This window comes from Lichenostomus cassidix, chromosome 12 (assembly GCF_008360975.1).
Source record: "Lichenostomus cassidix isolate B80296 chromosome 12, HeHo_3.0, whole genome shotgun sequence".
NCBI lineage: Eukaryota > Metazoa > Chordata > Aves > Passeriformes > Meliphagidae > Lichenostomus > Lichenostomus cassidix.
In genome coordinates, this window is record NC_139493.1 from 729,813 (window position 1) to 756,212 (window position 26,400).

Below are 26,400 nucleotides of genomic sequence, written 5' to 3' on the forward strand. Positions count from 1 at the left end.
TTTGTTAAGATTCAGACTTTATGCACTGATTACTTCTCCTCTGCTACAGCTTAACTTCTCCTGCATGGCTTAACTTTAAACCCAAGTGAAAGGAAATCCAATAAAGATAAATGAGATGTCTTTAAGGAATCCAAAAGGAAATTCAGTAGTGTCAGCAATGAACGTGAAGATACAGTGAGCTGGGGAACTTGAGGATGATGGGCTCTTTATGAGGTTACGTCTGTTCACAAAGGCTTGGAAGTATTTAAGATAATTAATTGCTTTAGGAGCAACACTTCTTCAAATTCTCATGGCTGTGATTCTCTGTGTTCCTGTCTAGCCCCAGAGCTGGGTGCATAATGTAGCAGCTTGAAGCCAAGCAGTGTGCAGGAAGCACTGACAAAGAACAGCTCAGCTTCCTGGGGAATTCCTCATGGACAATGTGTTTAATGTGCTTTCTGAACAACAAAATCTGTTTCCCTTTCAGGTCTCCTGGTGCCAGTGATGACCAGAAGTTTCTGCTGTTCCTGAGAGCCAGGTGAGTACTGAACTATTTATTCAGAATTGGTCCCCAGTGGTGGGACAAGCAGTTGTACATTGCCCAGGAATGGTCACCTTCAGATGTATTCCGTGTGCTTTAAGGGGATGAATTCCTTCCAGAATTTGGGTTAGCACTGTTGGATTCAGTTTGACTGCTCAGGGTTCCCTGCACTGAGGGTGTCTGTGGGGTGAAGAACCAGAGAGATGCCCAAATTCCCTGGATATCAGCTCTTCCAAGCTGTGAATGCAAGGTCAGTGGGTTTTTGGCTGTTTCCTGATTGCTCTGAGGAAAAGCAGTTCCTGCCCATGAGAGATCTGCTCCGAGAGCAGCATTTGGATTCCCAGGTCAGCTGGGCACACAGCAGACTGTGTGGGATGTTCCAAGGATGTCACCAAGTTTACCTATGTGGCTCAAGCAGCATGCTGGTTTAGAGTTCTCTGTCCAGACTCCCTGTAAATATCCCAAATGCTGGGGCTTTCCTTTCTTGGAAGCCTTTTCTGCACTACCTGGTTAATCAGATCTGTGCTGGAGCTGTCATCCCTGATTACATGTTCCCCTGCTCAAATTGCTTCTTCCCAGTGGTCACCAGCACAAATGTCTCTGTGAATCTTAATGCATTTCCTTTTCTTCTAATGTGTAAGTGCCTGCAAACCAATCCAAACAACCATCCCACTTTGATTGTGTATTTTATTTCTGCTGAAAGGTTCAAATGTAATGAAAATAAAATGTGCAATGAGCAAACACAGATTTTCCAGAGGAAACAGGCACATTTAACTTGTTTTGAAAGATGGATGAACGCTATTAGTTTTGATATATTCTATATATATCTTCTCACTTGACAATTGTTATTTAAAGATTTAGTTCTGGGTTATTGCTGCACTTATGTTGTAGAGTCGTTTTACACCAACGCACGGATCAGTAACTTAATTATAAATAAGTGGGTTTAAGCCAAATGTAATGGAAATAATGTTTTTTTAGCCAGAGAGTGTTTAGTCTCAGATGTGGGGATGATGTGGTGGCATAGGGGATCTGCAATGTTCTGGGGTGCTGACCTGGGCTGTGCTGGGCATTGCAAGGGATGACAACCTGGGGAGCCAAAAAATCAATGAGAGTCACCAAAGCTGTTGTGAGCTTGGTGTGAATATGGGCTCTGTAAGAGTAATTCTGTAAAAGAATTTTTACTCTGTAAAAGTAATTGTACACAGCAATTGCAGGATGTCTGTCCTGGGGAGAGCCAAAAGGGCTGCTGGTACAAAATATTACAGGGTGTTATTTTTGCACTTCATTCTGTAGCAGACAAAGTGATAGGTATTGTTCAGCCTGAGCCCTTTGATGCATACCATTGGTAATATTAATTTTAAATCCTTTCAAAACCGTCTTCAAAATGTCTATTAAAATATTTAATTGCAAGGTGCTTTTTTTTGCTTCACGTCTCCCATGTACATTGTCATTTATCTCAGAAAATGAGGCACTTGAGAGTTTGACAGCGAGGGAGGGGAACAATCAGAGATGTGAGAGGGCAAGAGCAGCAAATCCCTGGAGCTCCACGGCTGGCAGGTTAACCTGGGGTTGGTAGAGGATTTGTAGGACTTGGGAAAGGAACTGACTGCTTGTAACTCAGAATTAGTGCCCGAAAGCCTCCAGTTTTCCTCATCGATTGCAGCCGCAGCTCTCTCACACCAGCAGAGGGGGAAGGAGAGGAATTATTCTCTGTTCTCCTCCCCGATGGAGACTCGAGCTGAGGAGGGTGCGAAGCACCAGTCAGTGACTTTAATGGGAAATCAACACTGTGCCGGGTTTGGGGCACTCGGAATTCCCCTCAGACATTTCTCCTCGTTTTGCCATTTCACATCCGCAGGGTTGGCTAAAAGCCGTGGGACACTCTTGCCTGGCCAGCTGGATTGCAGAGCTTTAGGGTCTGCAGGGACAGAGGCTGGTGGCACAGGGGACCTGGGCAGCTCTGCAGTCAGGGGTGTGTCACCATGGGAGAGCTGCAGGTAATGCTGATGGAAATGGCTGAGGTGCTCCTGTGGGGAAGGGAAAAGGGCAGCAGTTCAGGTGTGAGGATTTCTGTGACCACTGCAGATGTGGGGAGGAGAATCCCTTGGAAGGTGGGATGAGGAAGGGCAGAGAGAGAAGCCAGAGCAGAGTAGAGCAGCTGAGGGTGGAGATCTTCCATGCAAGGGGCGGCAGGGAGAGAGCAAACAGCCCCAGGGCAGAACGGGGAGCTCCTGGGGATGGGGAAACCTGAAGAGGTGGAAAAGCACTGGACAAGGACTGGAGGGGAAGGCAGAGCAAAGCACAGCGTGGTGAAAGGAAGAGCCTGAAGTGAAGTGTGTTTTGTTTAGCAGGGGAGGCGAAAAGCAGGAGGAAAAGTGCTTATAAATGCCTTAGAAATAGGAGAGGAAATGTAGGTCTAGGGGCTGCTTACAGAAGCATCTAAATGCCCTGATAACCTGGGTAATTTTGTCTGGGGTAGAATAAAGGACCAGGACAGAGAACAAACAGATTGGAGTTTGTTTGGATGTGCTGGATAGGTCAGGCCACAGGATCTGAGGAACTTCCCTTTAGAATTAGAAAGAATTAATCGAAACTATTTGGAACAAGGAGCAATCATTTTTAACAGCTTGTGGAGCTCAGAGGAGGTCTCAGAACTATCAAAATGCAAATACAGATCCTAAATGTAAAAGGAAAAAATACAGTCCAGTTTATTATTGACTAAAAAGCCTAACAAGTTCTTGGAAAGGCTCTGAAATTAATCAATAAAAAAAATTCAGCTCATAACACTTGGAAGAGGAGATTAAAATCAAAATAGAGCAACCATAATGGGTTGGTGGAATGTGAGTGAGATGTCCTGAGCTTCTGTCAGGCCATTGGTTTAACTCACCAGAAGTCTGGGCAAGGAGACATTTATTTACCATTCTTGGAAAATTTGTGACAAGGATTCAATTTGCAAAATGATAATGAAATCAGCTTTGGGAAGAACTGCTGCTGTGATGATGTGCAGCATCAAATGTGCTGCTGCAAACAAACTCAGCAAACCACAAGCAAACCCAGGGAATCAAACTAAAACTAGTTATTAAAACCTCTTAAATACCTTGAACCTGCTCTGACTGATAATTCATTACCACTTTGACTTGTCTGTGGCTGCAGTTTTGCTCCATTTTGAAGCAGAGCTGGTCTTTTGACTGGTTACACAATGTACAACTAGCAAAAAAAATAGCATCTTGGCAGGGTGATACGAATTCATCCAGAAAATAAAAGGGGTGTCATTTGTACCATCTGCTGCCCATGAATCAGGAGAGGGGAGCAGCTGAATCCTGGAGCCATCAGTATGGGAATGCTGCTGGAGGGGAGCTGTGGCCAGGAGCACAGGGGGCTGGCTGGGTTGATGGGAGGGGATGTGGGCAGGAGTGGCCACAAGTGCTTCCCAGACATTTTCCTTCTCACCTGCCTTTCTTCCCTTCTGTGTTTTAGAGCCCCTGAGGTCTGGGCAGTGGGAGGTGGGGTTGTGACATCCTGCAGTGCAGCTCTGCAGTGCTCTGAGGGCTCCAAACCTCAATGAACCACCCGAGCACACATCCCAGCCTTGCTCCAAAGCTTTCCCAGCCGAGCTGCCTGGCAATGTCTGCTCCCAGCCCAAACCCACTAAGGCCACTTTCTATTTACCAGTTCTTAGCCAGTGTTGTCTCAGGCTTCTCCTCCATCCCTGGGCTCATCCCTGGTGTGTTTGCAGAGAGCAAAGCTTCCCCTGGAGCTGCCTTGGCTCTGGCTGAACAGCCCCATCCTGTCACACTCTGTGTTGTCTTTCAGGCACTGGACTCAATCCCCTCAGGCTCCTTTACATGAAATAAAACTTTTCTGCACAGTTGGCTCTTCTGAAGTCAACAGGACAGTCCCAGGGAGCAGTCAGTAATCAATAGGTCTGCTGCAAAGCCCCCAAAGTAAATAGGAATTCTATTTTTCCATCACTGCACTCTGGATGGAATCTTTTCAGGGGGTGATGAGAGGAGGTGGATGTGGAGTTTATAAGTGCAGTTCTCACTGACACTGAATTCTTGGGGGTGAAATTGAGCTTGGAGGAAAAGAGATGAAGCTTTGGTACTTCAGTAGTAGATGCCAGAGGAGTTTTGGGCAGGATCCTGAAAAAGAGATACCTGAATAATTGTGTCAGAAGTGGGGAATACCCAGCTGCAGATCCCCATGGCCCAGAGCAGCTCTTCTCACAGGAAGATCAGGTTTCAGGTGTAGGTGATGCTCTCACCTCATTGGTCTGTGGGCTGTGAGATTGTGGTGAGAGGCAGAGGGACAACAACCTCTTCTCTAGCTCTGCAAGCATCAGGAGAGACAGCAATGAGCTGGAGGCTGCAGGGATGTTTGTCCAGAAGCCCTGTGAGGCTCCCTGCCCAGGGCACAGCCAGGGCCATGGGGGTAACCCTCAGTGCTCTGCTCCCCAGCCTGGCACAGCCCAGCTCCTGCTGGCCTCTGAGCACTCCTCCTGGCTGGCCTGTCTGACCCTCTGCAGAGCTGTCCCTGCTCTGCCAGCACGGGAGAAGGGGAATGAAACTTGGCAATTCACGAAATACATGAAAAATGGGATTTTGCTCAGAAGACTGATGGAAAGAACTTTTAAAGCACGTTAAACCCTGGGTGCTGACATTTGCAGCAGGGAACTTCTGGCCCTGATGCTCTGAAGTGGCTCTTTTCTTCCTAAATACTGCCTTGTGTTTTACAGCAGGAGCAGGGTGACAGTTCACTGACCCGAAAATGAAGGGGAAAAAAGGGATCTCATGTGGAATGAAACGTTTTATTTGCTTGAAACACTGAAGCTACGAGATTTCTTTTTGTGTTTGGCATGAAGCAAGTGCAGCCTCAGCCAGTGGGGGGAATGGGATGAGCCCTGCTCCAGCAGTGCCTGTCTGTGTGTTCATCCCCTGGGGACACCAGTGGGGACCTCATCCTCCCCTGCTCTGCAAATGCACATCTTGGGCTGCAGCACAGTAAATCTGCAGCAAGGTTTGGGTTTCCTGGAGGAAAGCAGGCTGGGGGGGTGAGGTGCTGCTCCTGCATCCCTGCATCCCTGCATCCCTCTATCCCAGCATCCCTGCATCCCTGCATCCCTCTATCCCAGCATCCCAGCATCCCAGCATCCCTGCATCCCAGCATCCCAGCATCCCTGCACAGCCACACGATGGATGGGCAGCAACAGCCTGCTTTGTACCTCTGGAACAAACTGTGAGTGACACAAATACTCTTGTATTCCATATTCAAACAGTTCCCTCACGCTGCCTGAGGACCAGCAGGGCAAACCTCACCGGGAAGTTGGTGCAATGTTTTCCTGGTTCACTGAGCCATTTAAAGCTGGTATTGACTTGTCCATTACCATAAATTGGTTTATCCAGTGTGAGAGACAGAGGTGGGGTTGGGTGATTGATGGGGAGAGGAATGTGGGCTGCTTCACTGAAACCTGATATGCAGCAGAACATTTATTTCCATTCGGTGCTGTGTGTTGGTATTTCCAAAGGACACCTGCAGTGTGAGGAGTTGCATGAAACAGATGCTTTGAAATGTGTTCAGTACAGAAATGGGAAAGAGAGAAAGCAAGAAAGTGGAAGGAAGGAAGGAAAGAAAAGAAAGAAAAGAAAGAAAAGAAAGAAAAGAAAGAAAAGAAAGAAAAGAAAGAAAAGAAAGAAAAAAGGAAGCTTCCAGTGTGAACTCCATCCATTCCTGGCAGTAGAAACATCCCTCATTTGTGTCTTTTAAATCATCTTAGGTTCAGCTAAGAAGTGCTTAGATTTATTTTTATGGATTTGGTTTTTATATGCTTTCACTTGGAAAAATTACTTTTAAATTATCATTATTTTCTGTGAAATTTGCTTTCTTCATCTGTCCCATGGTTTAAAAGTCAACTGCTTACTCAAGAGAAAACCACTTTGATGTCATGGAAGTAATGAACACTATAAAGAGACTTTTGAAAACTTTCAGTTTTGTTCTCAAAATGGCTGATAATGTCATTTATTTTTCTTTATCCCTTTTTCACTGCTACTGAAAGTACAAAAAGAAAGAAAGAAAGGGGAGAGCAAACAATACCCTGGGAATAATAACTGAAATATTTTTTATGGGAATTAATCTATCTCTTTTCTAAAAATGAGCGAGAAAAGCAGAAATAATTCTATGTACCCAACAGGAGAAACCCCAAGTGCTGTCCCTGTCCCTGTCCCTGAGCTGTCAGTACTTGGCAAGGGATGGAGATGATCCCATGTGGGATGGAAACGGACAAGTGTAACGAGGATCTAATGCAAGGAACGCTGGAAGAGGAGGGATTTAGGTAAGATATTGGGAAGAACTGAGGGAGGTGAGGCCCAGAGGCTCAGGCTGCACAGAGAAGCTGTGGCTGCCCCATCCCTGGAAGTGTCCAAGGCCAGCTTGGATGGGGCTTGGAGCAACCTGGTCCGGTGACCATGTGCTGTTGGTGACCATGTGTTGGTGACAACATGCCATTGGTGACCATGAGCTGTTGTTGGTGACCTTGAGCTGTTGGTGACCACATGCTGTTGGTGACCACGTGTTGTTGGTGACCACGTGTTGTTGGTGACCACGTGTTGGTGACCACGTGTTGTTGGTGACCATGTGTTGTTGGTGACCACGTGTTGTTGGTGACCACAAGCTGTTGTTGGTGACCATGTGCTGTTGGTGATCACGTGCTGTTGGTGATCACGTGCTGTTGGGACACTCAGTGTGTGGTCAGCTCTGCAAGGGCAGCTCTGCAGCTCAGGAGCTCAGTGTGCTGGTGTTGGGGCTGAGGAACTTTGTAACAAACCTCCAAACTGACCTCTTGCAGATTAAGTTACAAAATTCTCCTGAACTCTTGGCTCAGAACTATAATTCTCTTTGGCCAGAAATTTAAAGGGAATCAATAAAAAGATCCAAAGAAACCACACCACGCAGAGCTCCTTTTAAGTGGCTCCCATGGCACATACCCTGCCTGGCAAAAGCAAATGCCTATTTCTAGCCTGGGTTTGTTTAGTTTCTGCTCCCCTGTGCCTTGTTATGCTTTTTACTTTGGTTTTCAAAGCTGCCTCTCCTCAGAAACTCCTATTGTGAGGAGATTTTGGACTCTTGGATAAAGTGAGTTGAGATTCTCGAGTCTTGGATAAAGTGAGCTGAGCTTCTCGAGTCGTTAGTCTTGAATAACTTTGTGTAACTCATTTCCTAAGCCTTTTGCTGTGCTTTTCCTTGAGATTGTGCTGGGGAGTTTCTCCTGAATCCCCAGTCCCAGGCAGGCCTGGCTCTGGCAGGCTGGGGTGATGCTGGGCAGGTTGGCCATGGTGGATCCCAGTTTGGGGGCTGCCTGGGCACAGGGGGCATCCAGAGGAGCTGGGCACAGTGGGGTGACCCTTCCCAGGATATCCAGGGTGCTGCCATGCTGTTGGGGTGTTGGTGTTGGGTTCTGGAGGGGCAGCATTGCCCAGGTCACTGCAGTGCCACAGGGAAGGGACAGAAGCTGTGCCAGCACAGGCTCCATCTCTCTCAGATCAGGTGCCCACAGAGGTTGTTCCCAGTGGGATGTAATGGAGCAGACAGGAAAACACAGATGCAGGCAAGATAACTTTTGCCTTTTTGAGAAAATCTCTGCAATGGCCGAGTCCAGGCAGGTGAAGGATGGCTGGCATTAATTCCATGTTCTCCAGCTGGTGAAAAAGGAGTCAATGCAGAGAGCAACTCCTGAGCTGCGACAGCTTCGCTTCCTTCCTCCATCTGGTTTTCAAGCAGGAATTCTCTGTCTCCGTGCGACTGCAGCTCTGGCTGCCTGTGCCCAGACTGACAATGCCCAGAGAATGAAATCACATCTGCTCTGCAGCACGGCTCGGGAGGAGGCTCTGCCTCCCTGCATCCCCAGCAGCTCTTGGAAGAGTTTCTCTGAGCTTTGGGACTTGAGAGCTCAGTGCCAGAGCTCTGGATGGACACTGAGTGATTCCCCTGAAGGCCCTTGGCCAGGGAGGGCTCAGTGCAGGTGTGGGAAACACCAAGGAAAAGCTGTGCTGGAGATGGGAATGATTGTGCTCACAGTCAGTTCAGAGTGGAGGTGTTGGAGAGCTGATGGAGAAAACCAGGAGAAGCAGCAGTGCTCTGGGCTGAGCCTGGGGGGATGCAGGTGGAGCTGTGCTGGGGCTCCAAACAGGAGCTGTGTGTTTGCAACAGAAGGTTTTGCTCATTCTCTGTGTTCCTCCTGGTTTTTTTTCCAGCATTCCCTAGTTTCTCTGTTTCTTCCTTTTAGACTTGGATCCATTTTCCTTTCAGATCAATGAAACTTTCCCTGGCTGAAATTTAGCAACCTTGAAATTTGGCAGAGCCTTTGTTCCATTCTGGCTGCTCATTCTGGATCCTGTTTGTTGGGTTGGTTCTTTCAGCACAGCAAAATTGCTTTCCTTAATAAATTTAATTGTCCATATTTCTTTCTTGTTCCACTACTTTTTACTCAAGCTGGACTTGTTTGAAATGTTGTGTCTCTCTCTTTTGATGACATTTTTAATTTTTATTCTCCTGGGCCAGAAAGCAATGCAAGCCCAGCTCTAGTATGACACACTGTCATTGCTATCCCGGTGTGTCATCCAATGGGATTCATGATCAGGGTTTCTTGATGAGCTGGCAGAGTTTGGCACTAGAGCCTCACCTGTGGGTGAGGAGCAGGATGCACATGAGAGAATGTTGGCTTCAGAAGCAGGAGCACAACAAGGGCATTTCTCCCCTTCTGTGTCATGATCTGCCTGTTCTCACTGCCTTTAATGTGCCTCTAATATGCTTTGATTTTATTGATACAAACCCAATGAATGGTGCATGATTTGTGTGGAAGGAGAATCATCTGCATCCCTCTCCCTGTGTGTGGATCAGTGTGTGACTCATCTTGGAGTGCTGGAGCACTCTGTGGTGTCACTAGTGCTCTCAGAAGGGCCACAGAGGCACACGAGGGGCAGCAAATCTCTCACTCAGCTGTGACACTTTTTGAAGTCCAACCAAGGCAGGCCAGGAGTGCCAGGCTTGGTGCAGTGACTGATGTAATTGCAATTAGCATTTTATCTGGCCTATTGGTTCAACCCAAATCCTGGCATCAGTGTTTGGACACTCTTGAATGTGCAAGCAGATGCCTCCACCAGCTGCTTTGCCCGTGCAGATGCTCCACCTCAGAGCTGTGCTGGGAGGCTGTGGGAGCCACAGGGCTGCCCAGATGGACTCAGGGCACTGCTGGATTGCTCACAGCTCTCCTGGGAATCCTTTTCCCTGATGGTCCCTCTGCAAGGGCTCATTCCTGCTGGCTCAGATGTGCCAGAGGATGTGCATGCCGGGAGGGCTGGAGGCTTGGCAGGATTTGGGATCTGGGATCTGGATTTGGGATCTGGATTTGGGATCTGGACACCCAGGCACTGCTGCTCCTTTCTCAGCCCAGAGCTCTTTGTTTCCTGTATTTTTGGCCAATTTTCAGGTCAGGTCCTTGCTGAAAGCATCTCTGGATGCTCCCAAAGCTGAGCACTGATCACCTGCTGCCCCGTGAGCCCAAGGCTGGCAGCCCAGCTCAGTGAGCTGGGAAAAGCAGTGAGTTATTACAAACCCCATGCTAGGTGTGGTGCTATGAAAAGTTAGCAGCACTCGGTATTATTTGAATTTAAAGTCCACCTGAGAATGAGCAAAGCAGTTGTTCATTTCAGTGGGAATTGCAAGGGGATGTTTAGGGAGCAGACCCAGCCCTGGTGGCTCCAGCATGCTGGTCACTGGCTGTTTGACCACCTCTGGGCTTCTCTCACCAAAGAACCTCCATCCCTCCCTGAAGCCAATGCAGGATCTGGTCAAACTCTGCTTCCTCTCACTCGAGATGTGAGCTCTTGTTTTCCCACCAGGGCTGGAGCTTGCCATGTCCTCAGGAATGTGTTATTCCAGCAAAGCATATGGTTGCTATAACTACAGCCTGGTTTGCCTCTGACATCCTCCTTGTGTGCCTGATGGAGCAATGAATTCTGCACAGAAATCCATCTCTCCTCCTTTGTACTTCATCTTTCTCTTGCTGTTCCAAATGATGATGGCTTATTGCTTACCTGCCACACAGAATGTGCTTATTTATTTACTTATTTATAGTTAAATTCCGGATTGGATGATAAAGGACTAAATCGGGGGAGAAATTGATACATTACAGAATAAATTAGACATTATAATCTAGAAGTAAATGAATAATAAATTAGAGAATAAGTCAGGCATTCAGGCCTGAGCAGTGCTCTATCATCTGTGCATGGAAAGCTGTGCAATGATTGTTGTTGGACTCCTTTGTTCCTGCAGTAGTCCAAGGGAAAAAGCTACCTTTGCACATATGAAATCCTGTTGCACCTTTGCACATGATTTAAAGGTCTGAAAGTGAAAGAATCCTTGATTTTCAGGAAAGAGAGGGAAAATTGATAACACTCATGAACCTAATTTGAGTTACAAACTGGGCTCTGGTGGAGTTTTCCTTGGGTTTTGTTTGTCTACTCCATCTTTACCTGCCAGCAGAACATCTTCAAAAGAAAATCTCCCCAAACAAATAGCAGTTACTCATCTAATTGCTCACCAAGGACACCCCACTAGCAAGATTTATGGAAGTTCTCAGCACATGAATTATTTTGAGGTCCTTCCAGCCTGTTGTGGAGTTAATTCATCATCAGCTACATCATTTGTTGCAGAACTTTGTTTATTGCCGCCTCAGACCTCTCTGGGTTGGATTTGCACTGTCACTGAGTATTTGTAGAAATATTGACAAGCCACAGACCCCTGTGGGTGTGATGTGATGGCACAGCCCATCCAGGCCAGCTGTGAGTGTGAGTAGAGCTCTCCCAGCTCTTTTCTCACTGCCTCAGAAGAAGTTCAAGTCAGCTGTTCACCTGCAATGGCTTCACCTTGCCCAGGGAGGTCTGGGGTCTTGACCAAGCTTTGACAAGCCTTTAGTAGCATCTAGGAAAAGGTTTAAAACAAAATATGGACTCTCCCCAGATGCCAGAAATAGTTTCTTGGGGAGAGAAGTTCATTTATCCAGTAAAAATGAAAAGCTCTGGTATGGTGGTGATGAGCATCACAGGCTCTGCCCTCCAACCACTCTGACCAGTCATTGTCAATATTTCCTAATTCCCTGCCTGGAACTGTGGCTCTGTGATTTCTCCCCTGCTTGTTGATGCAGTTCCTGGCAGTGCATTGCTGCTCATCTCAAAACAGAAATGCATGATACAATCTCAGAATTTAACCTTAAAATCAGGGAGGAGAAAATCATTAAAAGCAAATCCTTTCTTGGAGAGGTTTCAGCTCTGTTAATAATTTCAGCTGTGGAAATACTAGAGGAATAAATAATGTGATATTAACAGTCTTAAAATCATAGAATCACTTAAATTACAAATGCTGTTTGGAGCATCCCCTCCTGGCTCTGCTCTGTTCAGTGTGGAGCCACCAAAGCCCAGAGTGCTGGTGAGGTGTGCAATCAGTGACAGGAATGGGGCCTTTCTTGGATATGGAAATCAAGGCCCAAAGAATGCCAGTCTGCCTAATTCACTTGTTCATGGTAATATTTGTTTGTGTGCAGGATAATGAAGTGTAATCATTGTTAAATTCGTAAATGAAGTTAATCCCTGGGATCTGTCATAAATATGGAAAGGCTTTGAAAGCTGCAGAATCCAAAGCTTGATTGCAAGTGGGTTCTGCCTGAAACTGGAAGAAAATCCTCCCCAGAGGCTTGGGCTGACCCTGGGAACTCGCCCTGAGCTGGGTGAAGGGACAGGAGGGGGTGATGGGGTGCTGAGCAGGGCTCAAGGACTTGCTGGGAGGAGCCATGTGGGACATTTCCTCTCTAAAGCCAGCCCTAGTCAATAATACAAATAAAAGAAAAGCAGTGCTTTGATCCCTGGTTTATAATAGCAGGAGAGATCCACAGATCATTCAGTGTCCCAGAGAAGGAATTCTCATCCCCAGTCCTGTGCCCAGCCCAGCACTGCCCTGGATGGAGTCCCTTTGGGAAATGCCCAGCTGGGCATCCGAGCTGGCAGCTGCTGCCCTGGGCAGCCCTTGCTGTGCTCCCCACTGCCTGTGGAGCTCCCAGCTATTGCCTCTCCTCAGCCCTGTCTGTGCTCTGTCCTGAGCCCTTCAGCCATGGCTTGTCCTGCCCTGTGAGTGTAGGAAATTCTCACCTTCAGCCATGGAGATGCCTTTGGAACTGCCTGCATTGGTAGCCATGGGATATCCACTGGTAGCCATGGGATCAGCAGGCATACCTGGCTCTCCACAGCATGGTTTGAGCTGCACTGATGATTTCTCATGTGTCTGTTCCTAGTCTTTAATAAAAACAAGTTCAGGACGCTGAACATTAACATTTTCAGCTGTTCCTCACCAGTTTTAATTGCCAAGCCCCAAATAGCCAGATGGCCACGGAGCCAAACTGAACCAACTGGAGCAATTAGAAGGCTGGGGACCCTGCAGGCTCCTGCTCAGGATGAATCCCAGCCCTCTGAGGCAGAAAGCAGGTGGCTCGCTTCCTTCTCATCATTTTTCATTTTTGTTTACCTCTGTGTTCTCAGACACGGGCCAGGAGTGAGGCTGGGAGAGCCAGAAATAGCAGGAAATGTGGTCTAGCCAAAAGGGGAGTTAGGACTTGTCCTCTCCTTGCATATGGCTCGTGGTGATTTGCATATGCAAATGAGAACGGAAACAGTGTCATTTGAAGACAACTCCAATGAATAAGTTACCTTTGGAAACACAGGTGGGAATGCTGGCTCCTGCCTGCTCAGAGGGGAGGAGCTGTCTGGGGTCTGTGCCAGGGAGGGTCAGGCTGGATTTTGGGAAAGGTTCTTCCCCCAGAGGGTGCTGGCACTGCCCAGGCTGCCCAGGGAATGGGCACAGCCTGAGGCTGCCAGAGCCCCAGGGATGCCCAGGGTGGCATTGTTGGGTGTCTGGGCTTGGGCTGGATGATCCTGGTGTGTCCTTTCTGGCTCAGGACACTCCATGGCTCTGCATGAGGTCACACAGAACCTGTCCTGTTGGTTTCACAGATGCTCTGTGTCCTGCCTGCAGTGTTCCCTGCACAGGACATGGCTCTGGCACGGGCTGGGTGTTCTCCAGCTGCCCACCCAGCCCACTTGTCAGCCCCTCTGCAGCTCTGCCAGCTCCTGGGCTCTGTGCTGGAGCTCCCACTCCTGCAATAAAGCTCTGGGTATTAACAAAACTCTGCCCTTGTTAAATGTGAGCAAACAGCACTTGGAGCAAACGCCTGATGATTCAGTGAGGTTCAGAAAGGCAAAAACCTGCTGGTAGTTCACTGCAATCAATCACCTGTTGGTTATTTTAAATTTACATTTAGATACTATATTCTAAAACGGTGCTGCTGATGCTGAAGGAATTAAAGAGCTGGAATTTCATGGGGTTTATGGTCACAGTGTGGTTTGGTGGGCATGGAGGTTTGGTCAGAGGTTGGATCTGATGCTCTGGAGGTGTTTTTCCCCCTTAATGACTCTGTGATTTATATGTGCACAGCAGGTCTGTGTCTGTCCTGTATCTGATATTCCCCCTGAGAGTCAATACCAACATTCTTCCAGGTTAACAGAGAAATACCCTGAATGTACAATTAACTGAAAGCACAAAACTTTGCCTGGCTCTGCCTTGTTTTTGGTCCTCCTGCAGCAGTGCAGCTCTGCTCTGGTGCATTCCAGGTGTGAGCACAGGAGCAGGAGAGCCCTGGAGGTGGATGTGACAGTGACACTGGCTGTGGAGGGACAGCCCTGGCTGCTGGGACATCACCTTGACCTTGCTGTGCCCTCTGGGGATTGCTCAGGGTAGGGAGCACATGTGGAGCTCATTCCTTTCTCCAAATGTTTAGTGTTTCATCTGTGTCTCTCTAATATAAAGTGCTGGAATGGCCAGAAAATCATATTAATTTTCAGTCTTTGTTCTGCCCGAGTGACTATTTAATTAATCATGTCACTGCTACACCAGAGCAACACCTGGCACATAATATGATCAGCTTTGTTTGGTTTACTGTGCAGACACTGGACCAAGTTTAGGGTGAAAAAAAATCAGATTTTTGCATTGTTTTGATGCATCTTTTTCCTTCACACATGAAAAATGTCCTTTTTTTCCTGGATTAAATTCATGTCAGGCTGTTGGCTCATTTCATGGTTACAGTAATCAAAATAGCAAATTACCTGATCACAAACATTTGGTTGAATTCTGCTGGAACCTCCTGACTGGCTAATCCACATGGAAAAAATGATTACTGGATTTTCCTTCTTCTTGTTTGCTTTAAATTAGTGCTGAACATGTGAACAGGGAATCTGGTTGGGAATTCAGTGCTGTGCTCACCAGGAGAGCAGGAAATACAGATAATTCCAAACAGACTGAGCAGGTCACCCTTCCTGTCACATTTGAGCTCACAGAGGGACAGAACCACCCTTTGGTTATCCTCAGTTTTCTGCTGGACTCACACATCCACCCAAATCCTTTTTTCCATGTGGAGCAGCCTGTGCACCAGCCAGGACAAGTTATCCACAGAAAATCTTGGCAGAATCTCTTTGCTTAAATGTATTTCTATGTGTTTGCATTTGTGAAAGCAAACAAGCCCTGCGAAGTCTTTGTTTACCAAGGTTATGAATTATTTGCTTATTTGCTTATTTTGTTCTGTATTCGTGCAGCTGCTGGTTTTACACCTCTGTAGCTGTGAGAGATTTTACATCTCTGTGGCTCAGCCCAGCTTGTCTCATCCCAATAAGTAATAATGGAGGTAAATTTAATTAAAGGAGTTAATATTGCTTTTTATTGCCATCTTGCTCAGAGGGAGCTGCTGTACCCAGGGGAGGGGAGCTGCTGTGAGGCTGAAGGAGTGAGGGAGAGCAGTGAGACCCAAGCTGGAGCTGCCCAGAGCAGGCTGAGCCTGCAGGGATGAGTGATGGCTTTGGCTGTGGGGAAACACCAACCCATTGTCCCAAAATCAGAGAGCCTGCAGGGATGTGTGGTGGCTTTGGCTGTGGGGAAACACCAACCCATTGTCCCAAAATCAGAGAGCCTGCAGGGATGTGTGGTGGCTTTGGCTGTGGGGAAACACCAACCCATTGTCCCACAGCCAGGGACATCCCTGGGGCACACAGGGAATTCTTCTGCCCTGCAAACCGAGTCAAATTCAGCTCAGGGGTAAAACAGGCACATCCCAAGGGAATTGTTGGTGTGCTTGTCTCCAACATGTCCTTTGGACACAGTTCCTTTTCCAAAACTGTGTGTAGTGGTTTGGCAGGCATAACAGTAACCCAGAGCAAAGCTGAATCAAACTCACAAGCAAAAAAAAATAGTCACCTTTAAAATATAACCACAAAAGACCTTCAGGCTTTCTCACAGTGTAATGGAGAGCACATAATAATCCAGTGACAGCATGACCAGAGTGATGCACACTGAAACCAAGGCAGAGAGGATGAGCGAAAGGAAAGAAAAAGTGATGAGATAGGAAACTACAGTCATTGCCTGTTGGTTTTGTTGCTGTGGTTGTTTTCCTCCTAGTCCCATTAAATTATGTTTATCATAAGAAAAGAGGTACCATAAAGTTTTATGAGGAGAGGATAAGTGTTTGTGGGAAGCTGCTGTTGACTGCCTGAGCAGCTCATTTCCAGGGGGTTGTGTGAGAATCCCTGCTGGTGGCATTGCTGCTGCAGGGAGGTCACTCTGGGGGGACAGATGAGGTGACCCCTTGGCCTGGGAGAGCAGAACTCCTGTTTGGCTTGACCTCACCCAGGATGCAGCAGCTGGGTGGGAGGTGGATGTGTCTGTGGTCCAGGCGGTACCCAGAGTGCTCTGGAGCTGTTATCAGAGCTGCTGGAAAAACAACTGCAGCTCTCCATGGCTCCCCCAGCCCTCAGCAGGACTGTCACAGGGCTCTATTCCTGCCCAGCTAAGGCTCCTGCTGGATGTTCCAGGATCCCTGCAAGGTCGAGCAGGGTAATTGGGAACTGCTGCTCACAAAGCCCTGCCCTGGGCTGGCCCCAAGGTGGGCACTGCTCTTTAAACACCATGATCAATCCGATGATAAAATCCATCACACTCAGCTTCCCAACCCCCCCAGACTGTCAGCAATTGCAGGTTGCTTTGGCTGCCCTTGGCCAGAGGATGTTTTGGCACAGAGGGCAGAGCTGCACCCTATCCCAGCACATGGAGAGGTGGGATGGGAAATGTTGATTTCAGGAGCTCATTCCCTGCACCCCCTGGAAGAGAGGAGAGTTCAAGACTGCAAACCACACAGGTTTTTATCTTGAATTCAAATCCACAGGATTGTGCTGACAGGAGCAAACTGGAAGTTTCAGACAGCTCTGCCTGAGCCCCTGTGCAGGTGCTCTGTGCTGGGTTCCCTTTCCATGGTTCCCCTCCCCACATTAAACCATCCCAGGGCTGACAGTCACTGTTTGCTCTCTGAGAGTCAGAACTAACCAGGTTTCTGACACAAAGGCAGCTCCCCTTGTAATCAGCTTTCAGGAACGATGCCACCAAAAAAAGCAAATTAAAAATTTGAAAAATTAAAAATTTGAAAAATTAGAAATTCTCATGCAACTGCAAAGACTGTGAACTTGATTTACCAGTGCAAACAAGAGGAACCTGCCAAGCTGGCAGCACAGTTGTCTAATTTGTTGACAGGGAGATCACAGGCAAGGTTTTATTTAGTCCTGTACATCTGCATTTGTTTGCTGCCTGAGCAGGTCTCTAATCCAGCCCCTCCTGCACTGGGGAAAGCTGCTCTGTGTCCTTCCTGGGGCTCCCACAGCACAGGGCAGGTTGTTTTAAACCTTCTTTCTGCCCCTTTCTGGTGGCAGAATGTGTTGTCCCTCGGGAGGGGCTGGGCAGGTGGGGTTGGTGGCAGTGCAGGGACAAGGATGGCCTGGCTTGGCTGCACTGCTGGTGTGAGCAGTGTCCAGCTGGGGTCACTGCAGATGGATCCCTGCACTGACACCTGGGTGCTGCTGGCTGTTCCACTGCAGGCACAGCAGCTGGGGCAGGGCTGAGCTCCTGCTGTGGCTCCCTGAGCTGCTCACTGTGGGTATTGCACCAGACAGACAGGGAGCTACATTCCTCAGCCAGCAGAGCCTCCCTCTCACCTTCAGACTCCATGGACATTTTCCTTCTCTTCCCTTCCATCTGCTCATGCCCATCCCTCTGCTGCACTCCCAGCTCTGGCAGCACCGTGCAAACCCCATGCTGGAAATCCCATGACTGTTAGCCCAACCCTGTGACAGATCTGAGAGAACCTGCACTGTTCTGCCATGGAGATGGGAGATGGAGAAGAGCAGAGGTCACTCAGCCTCTTACCTATTGCCAGTGCAAGTTTACTTTCAAGAATCAATTCAGCTGCTCAGGGAGTCATTCTGCGTATGCCCAGGTGACACACGGGACTGCATGGGGTCATTCTGTCTCAGGAAAAATCTTATTTGGCATGAAAACACTGTGACCCCAAATTTTTCCTCCTGACCTCTGAATAATTCTTGTCTCACAGTGCTATTTTACACTTTCCCTGGCTCTCTCTCATATACACTCTCCCTCCCAGTGACCTCTTTAAAACCTCAGCTCACCTCCGTGTTACCAAATCCACTCCTGCTGACCTCACTTCTCGAGGCAAATACCCCCAGGCACTTCATAATTCTGCTTTTTGTCTCTCCCGTTTGTCCAAATGAATGGCTCTGGGCAGTGGGGGCTGCTGAGAGGCCAGAGGGTGAATTTAGTGTGAGAGTCACTCACTCTGTCCAGAACACATCTCTGAATTTGCAGGGAGCAGGGCTGCAGCACAGCTCTCTCCTGCCCACAGAAATGCTTTCCCAGGATCATGGAGTCACAGCATGGCTTGGGCTGGGAGGACCTCAAAGCCCATCCAGTGCCACCCCTGCCATGGCAGGGACAATTTCCACTGTCCCAGGCTGCTCCAGCCTGGCCTTGGACACTGCCAGGGATCCATGGGCAACCAGAGCTGCTCTGGGCAGCCTGGATGGAAAGAGCTCTGAAAATCCATCAACCTCATTAACAAGTAGTGAATTCAATAAGGGCCAGGCTGAATTAAACTAATGGGTGTATTTCCCAAAATTTCTGGGCTTTTGGTCTCTTCTTAAGGATATTCCACCTTTTTGACCTCAATGTGTTATTTAATCTGCTGGGGCAGAATAAATTATCTGACCTCCATGAAGAGCTTTCTGTCCTTATATTAATGAGTTTAAATAACTCCAACCTTTCGAAATGTAGGATGATAGTGTATGGAACTCTCTAAAAATTGGTAAATAACACTTTTACTCTAATGACAGCTGGGAATAATAATCCTTTCGAAAACTCTAGCATCTTGGGATAAACCACTCTGGGCTCTGAGGGCCACATCCTCCCCTGGCTCTGGGCTGGGTCAGCACTTTCCAGCTGGTGCATTTGTGTCCCACAGCAGCTTTGGGGTCACACACAGCCACACTGGTGTCCCCAGGGTGCTGGGCTCCCCGAGGACAGAGGAGGGTGTCCCAGACATGCTGCTCCAGGGTGCAGGAGCAGTGGAAGTCACAGGACAGGACTTTGGCAGACTAGATCCCAGCTCTGCTGATGATTTGGCTGAGGAATTTACCCAGGAATTTACCCTGGCTCCAGCCTTCCTTCTGGGCTTTCCTTTCTGCAGCAAAATCCATTTGTTTCAGTGATGCTTAGGCTGGACCTTGGTGATTTCCCAAACATCTCTCAAAACAGAGCCAAGGCCTTTCTTTTCCAGAAAGCTTCCCTTTTGCTCTGTGGGTGGAATGATGATGTCAGACCAGAGTATTTAGGATCTTCACATTCCCTGCCACAAAAAAATAATCAGCTCTCAGAGGGACAGACAGGCTAATTACAGCAGGGAGAGCACTTCTATTTATTCCCAAGGATCTTGTTAATCAGCAATAAAGGAAAAGGAAATAGCAAAAAATTACATGGCAGTTAAGTGAGTTTTGGGTAAAATATATGTTCTTAAATTAACCTAAGTGTCTTTGAATCATGAGGATGTAATTTAATTAATCTGTTAACAATATGAAACATGAATCCTACTTCCCCTTGTGTTTTCAGCAGTGGAAGCAATGTAAGTGCAGTGTGGTGAGGAGGTGGTGCTGTCAGAGAGCTGCCTGCTCTGAGGTGGGATAATATCTACCCAGAGATTTCATTTGGAGGGGTTGGAGTCTTTTTTACTGTCACAGTTGAAGAAGCTGGGGCAGAAGTGCTGGGCAGTTTTTGGAGAAGCCAAATTCAGTCAGTCCCAGTGTGAGCCATGAGCTGAGTGAGGTTTGTTGGGATGGAAACAGGAGCACAACATGTCCAGCAGAAATCTGGCTGGAGCTGCTGGTTCTGTTCTGTGTGGCTGCAGCACAGCAGTGTTTACACAGACATCAGCAGCAAAATAAAAACAATTACATTTTGGCCAATATCTGGTCTCCTTCATGTGCAAACACCCTTTTGGGATCAAGGCTTGTCATTGGTGTAGGATGGAGAGCAATGGGATCTGGTGGGCATCTGGAGTCTGCTTAAGGAGGTTGGTGTTTATGAGCACATGCAGCTTCCTGATTGCAAAAAAACACTGTTAAAAAATCAAACTTTGATCCCTCGAGCCACATAGAGACAGGCACTAACAAGCATCTTATGAGCTCAAAATTGAATTTTACAGCACTTCAGCAGAGCAGTCTTGGAAAATTAAGATGAGGGCTGGAAACAGGAGAGAGCTTATGTATCTGTGTTTGATGTATATATGCTCTGTGTATAGATGCTTTATGTATATATACATTATATACTACCTGTGGTGACCAAACCACCCTGAATTATTTCCCTCTGCAGATAAATAAACTTTGGTTGCACACACAGGACAGAAAAGAGCCTGAGAAGCTGCTGATGCCTTTTGCATTCTCCCCTCCCCAGAAAACAGTCCTTCAAATATTCATGATTTCATCTTTTCTCTCTCCCTTCTGGTGGTGTGTTTGGAATGTACTCTGATGGAATGTGTTTGGAGTTTACTCTGATGGTCTATTTGGAATAACACCTTTTATGAGGATAACTTTTACAGTGCAGTTGAGAAAGAAGGGGAAACAGGAATGATGCTTACAGGAAGACAAACTATCAGGTTGGGCTTCTCAGTAACCTCCTCAGGTTCTGCAGATATGCAAACCCAAATCTGCAGGGATGCAAACCCAAATCTGCAGAAATGCAAACCCAAATCTGCAGGTGTGCACACCCAAATGTCCCCATGACAAAAATCCTGCTTATTTCCCAGGAATCAGTGCCATCCCTCTGGCATTCCCATCCTGGTCTCTGCAGTGTTTTGGCTGGCAGGGGCAGTGAGTGACGCTCCCAGTGGCACTTTGGTCACTAACAGGACAAATGTCCCCTTGTCCCCTTGTGGCTGCAGTGGCTCTGGCTGGGGGGAGGAGGCAGGGTTGGCACAGCAGCACAAAACCCAGAGCTCCAAAGGGCTTACCTAGCTGGGTCTCATCCTCCTTCCCTGCTCTCCCACTCATCCTTTCATTACTCAGGGCACCAAACAAACACTGCTCATTCTGGGGCTCTTTCCTTCACTGTCCTTTGGGGTTTTTTTTAATTTCTATTGTAACCAAGCAAACCAAGCCAGTCTCAGCTGGAAGCTGTGAACACTGGCACAATAAAGCTGTTGTTCTATAAAAAGGCTGACAGCTTCTCAAGGGTTGTTGACACTTCTTGTATCAAGAATTACACACAGCAACAGCATTCAGAAGTCCTGAGAAGGGGATTCCTCTGTTTTCCTGGCTGGCTCTGCTATATTCCTGCATGGACACTCTTCTGGTTGAGAGAGTCCCAGTAATCATTTTGGTTGATCTGGGATGTTGTTTTATTTCACTCTGAAGTGTTTTTTCCTAAGATAGAACAAAACTTATGAAACTCAAAGTCCATGTCAAATAGAAAATTTTTCTTTTGATATATTTTATCTCAATGCCACCATGGAAAGTACTGGGTGATCATTTCCAGCTGAATATTAATGAAGTAAATTATCTTGGAAAATTCCCTACTGTGTTCAGACTGCAGGAACTAACAGGCCTCATTAGATGCCTGTTGATTAGAAATGTTCAAGTGGCTTTTCTTTCTTTGAATGGTAATTAAAATTAATTTGATAGAGTTAACCCCACCTCAGGAACTGGCTCGGGCTGAATCCTGTGAGCTGGGAGAGGAGTGCATTCCCTGCTTGCTGTGGGGCTCAGCATCCCCTGCCCTGGATGGGATGAGCTCTGAGGCTCCTTCCAGCCCAAACCTCTCAGACTCTCTGGTTCTGTGGAGTTTGCTGCCTTTGTTCAGCTCTCAGGCACAGCTTTTCTCCTGCAGAGCTGCATTTTGCATCACTTGTGTCCTCTCATCATCCCTCAGTTCTGCAGTTCATTCTTCTTTTGCCTTGGGTTGTGCTTTCCTAGGAACTCTTCTCCAAGCCCAGGAATGCTTTGAAATGGTTGATCCAGCCAGAGATCCAGGAATGTGCTGAATGCAATCTCACCTTTGCAGCCCAGCAGCAGCAAAGCTCACTGCAATAACCCAGCCCTGCCCATCAGTGTCCCAGATGTGCAACAGGAGCATTTGGAGCTCTGGGAATCACAGGCACACCAATAACTAACCAGGGACTGCAGAGTTAGAAATAGTATTTAATCAGTGGTCCCTTTAGGATTAATAGGCAAGGCAAGGGATAACATTTGTAATAGATTTTATCTTTCTGAGGGCTGATCTGGGCAGATTAAATACTGTATTCCTTACAGTTATTTTTGTTCTCAGGACGTGTATTTGGGTCAGAAAGATCCTTAATGCTGTAATGGAAATGCATTATGTGGCAGAGAAAGCTTTGGTTGTCACAGTAAAATGAGACAGTGAGTCACCCTGTGCTGCTCCCTGCGAGGAACACGAGGCTGAATTCCATCACTGCCCCAAGCCAGCCAAGGGCAGCAATTCTGTGCTTTGTAGGTGTTATACCTGAGCAATGAGTCCCTGCTCCTCCCAGCTCCAGAGGACTCTGCAGGCAGGCAGGGCAAGCAGCTGGCTGGATCCTAAGGGTGCTTGAAGCAAAACTGTGTGAGCCTGAAGGGCAAATCCTGTTCTCCCTCCTGGGATGAACTTGCTGGGGCTGGAAGCTCTGCATGTTCCAGCCCTGGGGACATCCACTGCTGGCATTGTCCCTCGGGGCCAGGGTTTGCCTGGCCACGTCTGCCACTTGCCACCAGCCCTCTGCCAGGGACCTGCTGAGGAGTGGAGATGGGAAACAGGGGAGAAAGCATGGGAAACAGGGGAGAAAGCATGGGAAACAGGGGAGAAGCATGTCATTCCTGAATAATTCCAATGGAGAGAGCCAAAGTGGGATTTCAGACCAATGAGTTATCTGGGCTCTGCCTCGGGAGAAGGACAAAGCCCAGGTGAGTTGCTCTCCTGCCCCAGGGGCACAGGGATTTCTCACCAAGCTGTCCCAAGGACACAACAGCTCAGCACTGCTGTGTGATGGCAGCATGGAGCTGCTCCTGCAGCCTGTGAGGACACAGTGACAATGGATATTATTCATTACCAGCCACGGCCCCGAGAGCACTTTATTAAATTGCCTCCAAGACTCGGCAGTGGGGTTAATTATTTAGGTGCCTTAATTTTCAATTCATCTCTGTCTGTTGCCTGCAGCACCAAAAATCTGCAACTCTGGTTTCGGAGAAAGAAGCACAAGAAACTGTGAGCAGTATTTATCTGAGTGCAACCATGGCCATGCAGGGAGCTGTGATTTTCTGTGATTTACGGTTTGCGGTGCGAGAACACAAAAATGAATATTTAAACAACACCCATAATTTCTCCTGGATGGACAAGACTCCGAATTCCCACCAGGTTTTTTGTCTCTGATTTAGCACACATCCCACTGTTGGTGTTGGTTTGGTTCTGTGCTGCCATGGCTGTGCAGCTGCAGCATGGGCAGGGTGAGATCCATCTGTCCATCCATCCTTCCAACCATCTGTCTGTCCATCCATCCATCCATCCATCCCTCATCCATCCATCCATCCATCCAACCATCATCCATCCATCCCTCCATCCATCCATCCATCCATCCATCCCTCCATCCTCCACCCCTCTCTCTGCTCAGCCTGCCCTGTGCCAGGGCTGTCAGGAGCAGCACTTTCCTACAAACTCTGGCAGAGTGACAGGAGTGATTTCTTATTTTCATTTATTTAATAAATAACTCCAGCAATGGAAGCATTTGCCTGACTCAGTCTACCAACATGAATTAAAACATTCAATTACACCAGTGGGGAAAGTTTAAATATTTACTTATTCTTGAGGGGATTATAAATTAACCCTAAGGACCTCCATAAACCTTTGCCAAGACATTGATAAAAATCTTGAATCCAGACCTTAATTAATCTGGGGAAAAGAGCACAGAGGCCCCAGGAGATGCTGGGTGGGAGAGCCCCAGGGGCCCTGCAGGAACAGGCACACCCAGCTGTAATAATTCAGATTTACTGAAAGTGTGCTGGGGGTGATTAAAACCCACTGTACCTGACACGTTTCATGATGGTCCCTGGAGAAGGAGCTTTGGCTGCTGCCCTGGGCTCCTGAAATGTTGGGATCTGAAATGCAGCCTGGCCCGTGGTGGGCTGTGGTGTGACTGCCCTGGGCCAGGGGATGCTCAGCACCAGCCAGGGCTGCCCTGCCTCAGCTGGGAAAGTGCTTGTGAACAGATTCACCATCCCCCTGGAGTTGCCTTTTCTCTCCCCAAAGGAAAAACAGGAACTGAAACTTGCTTATCCAATATATTCATTGCTGTTCTCTAAGGAATTAAATGGGTGCTGTCAGGGTGTAATCAATTAATGAGTTTTGATGAGCAAACAGCAGTGGGGGCTGCAGCTGCAGCCAGGAGAGGTGGAAGGGGCTTTGTGTTGGACCAGACCTTTGGCAGAGCCCATTTCCCACAGGCTGGAAGAGTGTTGTTATCCAAATCTGCTTCCTGGGATTTCCCCTCCCAGGGTTCCTCCCAGGCAGGAAAAAGGGCATTTTCTGGGACCCCACCAGGGCACTCTGGGAGGCTCTTGCCACCCTCCCACCCTGTGCTCTGCTTTTCATGTGCTAACTGATGGTTTAGTGCAGCAGAAAAGCAAAATTCTGCCAGAGAAAAGGTTGCCCCACTTGGCCCTCATTTTACCTCAGACTGACGCTAAAATCCTGTTTGATTTGGATTTATTTTCCCAAATTATCTGAATATGTGGCAAGGCTGTTTGACAATCACCTGCCCTCTACAGATTGTCCTGTTCCCCAGACACCACTGGGCTCCTGAAAGGATGCTCCACATCTCTGCAGGGCAGGTGAACCTGCAATGAAAGGGCTGCAAATTGGGCCAGGGAGGGAGGGCAGCAATTCCAGGGATAAAAGCAGGTACAGTAACTGTACTTCAATAACCTAATTTTGCCAGCTTTTCCTGGCTGTGCAGCCACTGAGGAGCACAGGAAAACCACCTGTGTGTCACATACACGTGGCAGGGCTGTTAACCTGAGCTGAAACTGTAAGGGAAAGGAAGTGGCAAAATCAGTGTGGCTGGGAATGGAAAAGAGGATATAGAACTTCTTGTGGAATTCCTGGGGCTTTGCTGAGGATCTGGCTGGAGCTGGAATGGTCTTTAAGGGCGATTCAAATTCAACCCCTTGTAGGATTCATTGAATAAAAATTGCTGTGGGGTTTTCTTGCAGGGGGACTTGCTGCTGGGAGGAGGCTGCAGGCAGCTCTGACAGCAAAACCAAATCCCTCAATTGCTCTAGGTTTGTATTCCCCTTCTGCCTGTCCTGAACCACCATCCTCCTCCTCCTCCTCCTCCTCCTCCCAGCTCCCTGCCAAGGGGGGCTCTGGCAGGAGCTGGAGGGGCTGCAAAGCTGACCCTGAGCCCCAAACCCCCCAAAGCATCTGCTAGGGCAGCCCCAACCCCAAAAATGGCCCTACAAGAACATGTTTGCAGTCAATCCTGCAAACCCACACCTCTCCCCTCCCTGCCCTGTCCCAGGGCTCACCACCCTCCCAGGACAGCTCTGTGTTGTGGCAGCAAGCAGGTGTTTATTAATTGAGCAATTTCTCCTGACCTTGATGGAGACCATCACTAACAGTCAAATAAATAGATTAGTGTCGTAATATTTCAAGGCCAGGCTTGGGAATTAATTGCATTTATCTGATTGGGGCTGTTTTGCCAGGGCAGAGGCTGGAATGTTTTTCACGTTTTGGTTCCAATTTGCACAGAAGCATACATCACACCGGGGACAATGCTACACCTAATTTACTGCAGCAAATGAGACCAATTAAAAATAACTCAGTAAAAATGATACTGAATCTTCAATTACTTGGGGAGATGAGGAGCAGGACATTCTGTAATTGACTTGTTCATCTTCTCATCCTCTCAGCCGAGCCTCAGCCAGGGTAACTCCCAAGCTGGTGGCCATTTCACTGCAGGTTCTGCTCTCTGACCACTAAATCACACACTGTGGTTTTCGTTTTCAGGTTGGATGAAGGTTATTATCTGTAGCTGTGGGGGAGTGGGAAGATGGGGCATTTTTTCCATCAGAAATGCAGTTTTCTTCCAGCTCTGCTGTTCCTGGTGTGCTGTGACACCTCCTGCTGACACCTCACACGTGGCTCTGGATGGGTTATTAGGAGGAGGAGAAAAGCAGGCAATGGCAGTGGAGCACTGCTTGTTCCCTTCAGGATGGGGACTGGGCTGTGCTGCACAACACTCCTGTTTTGTACAACTTACAGGTAATCTCATATTTCAACGTGGAGCAGAAATAAAATGCCAGGAAATGATTGAAATTCCTGCCTTTGCAAATACCTGCTTTGAAAATAAATAGAATAGA

At 47.8% G+C, this 26,400-nt stretch overlaps 1 long non-coding RNA gene across 1 annotated transcript in view; it reads left to right on the forward strand.

Moving 5' to 3' along the window:
* The first annotated feature begins 469 nt into the window (after positions 1-469).
* LOC146431507 (uncharacterized) overlaps positions 470-26,400 on the forward strand; it is a 50,964-nt gene continuing 25,033 nt past the window's right edge. Inside the window, exon 1 of the long non-coding RNA XR_014854668.1 lies at positions 470-517. This is a non-coding gene — a long non-coding RNA (uncharacterized LOC146431507). The remainder of the gene's footprint in view (positions 518-26,400) is intronic.